Source organism: Salmo salar, chromosome ssa09, assembly GCF_905237065.1.
Source record: "Salmo salar chromosome ssa09, Ssal_v3.1, whole genome shotgun sequence".
NCBI classification, from domain to species: domain Eukaryota; kingdom Metazoa; phylum Chordata; class Actinopteri; order Salmoniformes; family Salmonidae; genus Salmo; species Salmo salar.
In genome coordinates, this window is record NC_059450.1 from 153,847,310 (window position 1) to 153,852,612 (window position 5,303).

Below are 5,303 nucleotides of genomic sequence, written 5' to 3' on the forward strand. Positions count from 1 at the left end.
CCCCTGAGGGGCCCCAGTGTTGAGGATCAGCGTGGCAGACGTGTTGTTGCCTACCCTTACCACCTGGGGCCGGCCCGTCAGGAAGTCCAGGATCCAGTTGCAGAGGGAGGTGTTTAGTCTCAGGGTCCCTAGCTTAGTGATGAGCTTTGAGGGCACAATGGTGTTGAACGCTGAGCTGTAGTCAATGAATAGCATTCTCACATAGGTGTTCCTTTTGTCCAGGTGGGAAAGGACAGTGTGGAGTGCGATTGATATTGGAAACAAACAAAACCCATGAAAATTCCTCATTATCAACAACAGACAGAGAGACAGGGAGACTGACATGGCAGACAGACATATTACACAGAGAGACAGAGACTGACATGGCAGACAGACACGTTACACAGAGAGACAGAGAGACTGACATGGCAGACAGACACAACACAGAGCGACAGAGAGACTGACATGGCAGACTCATTAAACAGAGAGACTGACATGGCAGACAGACACAACACAGAGCGACAGAGAGACTGACATGGCAGACAGACACGTTACACAGAGAGACAGAGACTGACATGGCAGACAGACACGTTACACAGAGAGACAGAGAGACTGACATGGCAGACTCATTACACAGAGACTGACATGGCAGACAGACACAACACAGAGAGACAGAGACTGACATGGCAGACAGACACGTTACACAGAGCGACAGAGAGACTGACATGGCAGACAGACACGTTACACAGAGAAACAGGGAGACTGACATGGCAGACAGACACGTTACACAGAGAGACAGAGAGACTGACATGGCAGACAGACTAAAATTAGACCTAATAGTTCATCCAGGAACATTATGAACAATGAATATTTAATCAAAAGTGCATTACAGTGGCTTGGAAATACAATGACATTCAAAAGGAAGCAAATAATTAGTTGGAGAACCTTTTGTCATCATTTTGATGTCACCATATTGACTTTAGATTCAGTATAACGTTAGCTAGCTAGCTAAGATTGAGGGGAGGCCACCGGATTTTAGTTTGCTAACGTTAACATTGCTAGTTATTTTTGACAAACCTTTCTAGCTAATGACAACATTGCCATCTGTCTAAAGTAAATTTGGTGACATGATAATGCTGGAAAAGTTGTTTCTTGCTAAATATTTGACTACTTTAGCAATATCATTATATTTCCAGGCACTATTAGTGTAATTTAGACGAAACAGTAGTTAGCCTCCGTCCAGAATGACTGGGCTTACAGTGCCTTGCAAAAGTATTCATCCCCCTTGGAATTTTTCCTATTTTGTTGCATTACAACCTGTAATTTAAATAGATTTTTATTTGGATTTCATGTAACGGACATACACAAAATAGTCCAAATTGGTGAAGTGAAATGAAAAAAATAACTTGTTTAAAAAAATAAATAAATAATAACAATTTGGAAAAGTGTTGCGTGCATATGTATTCAACCCCTTTGCTATGAAGCCCCTAAATAAGATCTGGTGCAACCAATTACCTTAATTAGTAATTAGTTAAATAAAGTCCACCTGTGTGCAATCTAAGTGTCACATGATCTGTCACATGATCTCAGTATATATACACCTGTTCTGAATGGCCCCAGAGTCTGAAACACCACTAAGCAAGGGGCACCACCAAGCAAGCGGCACCACGAAGACCAAGGAGCTCTCCAAGCTGGTCAGGGACAAAGTTGTGGAGAAGTACAGATCAGGGTTGGGTTATAAAAAAATATCTGAAACTTTGAACATCCCACGGAGCACCATTAAATCCAGTATTAAAAGATGGAAAGAATATGGCACTACAACAAACCTGCCTAGAGAGGGCCGCCCACCAAAACTCACAAACCAGGCAAGGAGGGCATTAATCAGAGAGGCAACAAAGAGACCAAAGATAACCCTGAAGGAGCTGCAAAGCACCACAGCAGAGATCGGAGTATCTGTCCATAGGACCCCTTTAAGCCGTACACTCCACAGGGCTGGGCTTTACGGAAGAGTGGCCAGAAAAAAAGCCATTGCATAAGGAAAAAAATAAGAAAACACGTTTGGTGTTTAGCCAAAAATCATGTGGGAGACTCCCCAAACATATGGAAGAATGTGACGTAGAAGTCCGTCACTGGCCGCGGGCAGCATTTGGTACTTTAACGCACGCACACATTCATCACTCCTCCCTGCTCCGTTATCAGATAAGTTAGCAATGTGGGTCGACACACAAGTTAACTTCTCTATCTTAGTACATACATTTCACACTTACGTCAGTAACCGGTTATGGTATAAAGAAATAAACAGACCAGTGTTCATATTTAATATAAGCAATATTTATTATACTTAGATGTTATGGATGAGCGCGTTGTTTGTTCTGTTCCTCTCTCTCTCCATCTCTGTAGCTTCCGGGTATGCTGGATAATGACCCGAGCAAAGGGAATTGGGCTGACTTTGTAGTGCCTGTCCGGAATGGCTCATTAATGTAAATGGGCATATTGAAAGACACTGTCAGTAGTGATGTAATTTTTTAAATGTTATATTGTGATATTGTTTTATAAAAAAACGTGTTGCAATGAGTATGTTTAGTTAAATGGAAAATATAGGTTTGAATAGGTAATTGCTTAATTAATTAGTGTTAATTGTTCTGAGGGGAGGGGCTACCCCTACAAAAGGAGCCTCTCTTTCAGTTCATGAGAGGCATTTTGGATTGAGCTGTGGGTGGGGCAGCATTGTTTTTAAGCTGTCCCATAAGGTATACGTTTGATGGCAGTACTGTTGTTTTTGTTCCGGAATCACTATGTAAATAAACACCCTTGCACAGACGAACTTTTGCGGCTCCGCCATCTTTTTATTTTTATGGAGGTTAGGTTTTCCAGTTCAGCCTTCTGGCCTACTCTACGTGACAAAGAAGGTACTCTGGTCAGATGAGACTAAAATGGAGCTTTTTGACCATCAAGGATAACGCTATGTCTGGCACAAACCCAAGACCTCTCATCACCCCAAGACTACCATCCCTACAGTGAAGCATGTGGTGGCAGCATCATGCTTTGGGGATGTTTTTCATCGTCAGGGACTGGGAAACTGGTCAGAATTGAAGGAATGATGCATGGCGCTAAATACAAGGAAATTCTCGAGGGAAACCTGTTTCAGTCTTCCAGAGATTTGAGACAGGGACAGAGGTTTACCTTCCAACAGGACAATGATCCTAAACAAACTGCTAAAGCAACACTCGAGTGGTTTAAGGGGAAACATTTAAATTGTCTTGGAATGGCCTAGTCAAACCCCAGACCTCAATCCAATTGAGATTCTGTGGTATGATTTAAAGATTACTGTACACCAGCGGAACCCATCCAACTTGAAGGAGCTGGAGCAGTTTTGCCTTGAAGAATGGGCAAAACTCCCAGTGGCTAAATGTGCCAAACTTATAGAGACATACCCCAAGAGACTTGCAGCTGTAATTACTGCATAAGGTGCCTCTACAAAGTATTGACTTTGGGGGGGTGAATAGTTATGCACGCACAAGCATTCTGTTTTTTAGTGTTATTTCTTGTTTGTTTCACCAAAAAAAAATTGCATCTTCAAAGTGGTAGACGTGTTGTGTCTATCCAGTGATACAAACCCCCCAAAAATCTATTTTAATTCCAGGTTGTAAAGGCAACAAAATTGGAAAAATGCCATGGGGGGTGAATACGTTCGCAAGCCACTTTAGGGCTCCACAGATAGATGGCAGCTTGAGAAGGTTCATAACAACGGCATGACACTCTACTGTAATTACAGGCTAAAGTTTGTGTTTTTGTTTTTTTTACCGAGGACCACAATGAAAAAATACATGTATATTAATATGACACAAATCAATTGGTAAAGCTGTTCATAGTCTAGTAATCATTATAACCATAGGAATCAATGTTTGAAGCCAATTAGATGAATGTAGAACAGATTGGAAACAGAATGGTTTATTATAGTGGAGTGTCATTTTCGTACAATTGAGCCAGTGTGACAGACCGGTTCATACATAAAATGTTCTCCATTCAGGCTGCAAAGATATCGGTTTCCTCCTTTACTCGATTTAATTGCAAGAAAGTGGAGAAAAAAAAAACGGAGAAAATATGCGTACTTTCTTTATGAAACATTTTTCACCGCCACCGTCCCGGATGTTGTGCATCGCGTTCAGCCAATCACGTTGCAGAAATCCGTTTTTTCACCACTGCATCCTGATTGGCTGAACACGATACGCAACATCCGGGACTAGCATTAGCATTGTGATGGAAAGCATATTTCCCCTGCTTGTTTGCCTTTTGGCCAATAACTATGGCTCTGCAAGCAGTATAAAGGAAGTTTGTCGTAGTTTTGCGAGCCAATGCTTACTAGCATTTGCACAATGACGGAAAGTCTACAAGCACAGTAGCAATGCAAAGGAGAGTGAAGTTGCCCCTACAAGCATTTCGCTACACCCGCAATAACATCTGCTAAATACGTGTCACGACTTCCGCCGAAGTCGGCTCCTCTCCTTGTTCGGGCGGCGTTCGGCGGTCGAATGCGCCGGCCTTCTAGCCATCGCCTCTCCATTTTTCATTGATCCATTTGTTTTGTCTTCTTCCCCGTACACCAGGTTTACATTCCCTAATCACACTGCATATTTAAATTCCTCTGTTCCCCCCCCCCCCCCATGTCTTTGTGTGGAATTGTTTTGTTACGTGTTTAGTGTTACGCGCCAGACGGGTTTCCCCCGGGTATCCTGTTTTGACCCGTAGTATGTTTATTGTCATACATTTGCATTATTGTGAGTGTTTTTCGCACTTATTCACTTTTGCCATTGGCTGGAGGTTTTTTTGACGCCGTTGCGTCTGTCTTTTGTGCTTCTTCCCAAATAAAGTCCGCCTGATCACAACTCTCTGCTCTCCTGCACCTGACTTCTCACCAGTAGCGACCTGACAGTATGTGACCAATAAAATTTGATTTGAGATGCTGAACTTGGGTCAGGTTTGCATTTTCCCATTTAACATTTTCTTAAATTCGCAGACGCTTTTATCCAGAGCAACTTAATGTACGTGAGCAATTAAGGTTAAATGCGTTGCTCAAGGGAACATTGACAGATTTGTCACCTGCTGGTGGGCTCGGGGATTCAAACCAGCAACCTTTCGGGTTTACAGGCCCATGCTCTTAACCGCCCCTAACCACCAGGCTACATGTCCCCACTTATGTTTAAGGCTTGGATTGGGGGGGAGGGGGGGAGGGGGGCTGATCCCAGATCTGTACCTAGGGAAATCTTCTCCCCGGAGCGGGGGAGGCGAGGGTGGGTGGAAGCTAGACATGAGCACTCAGACCA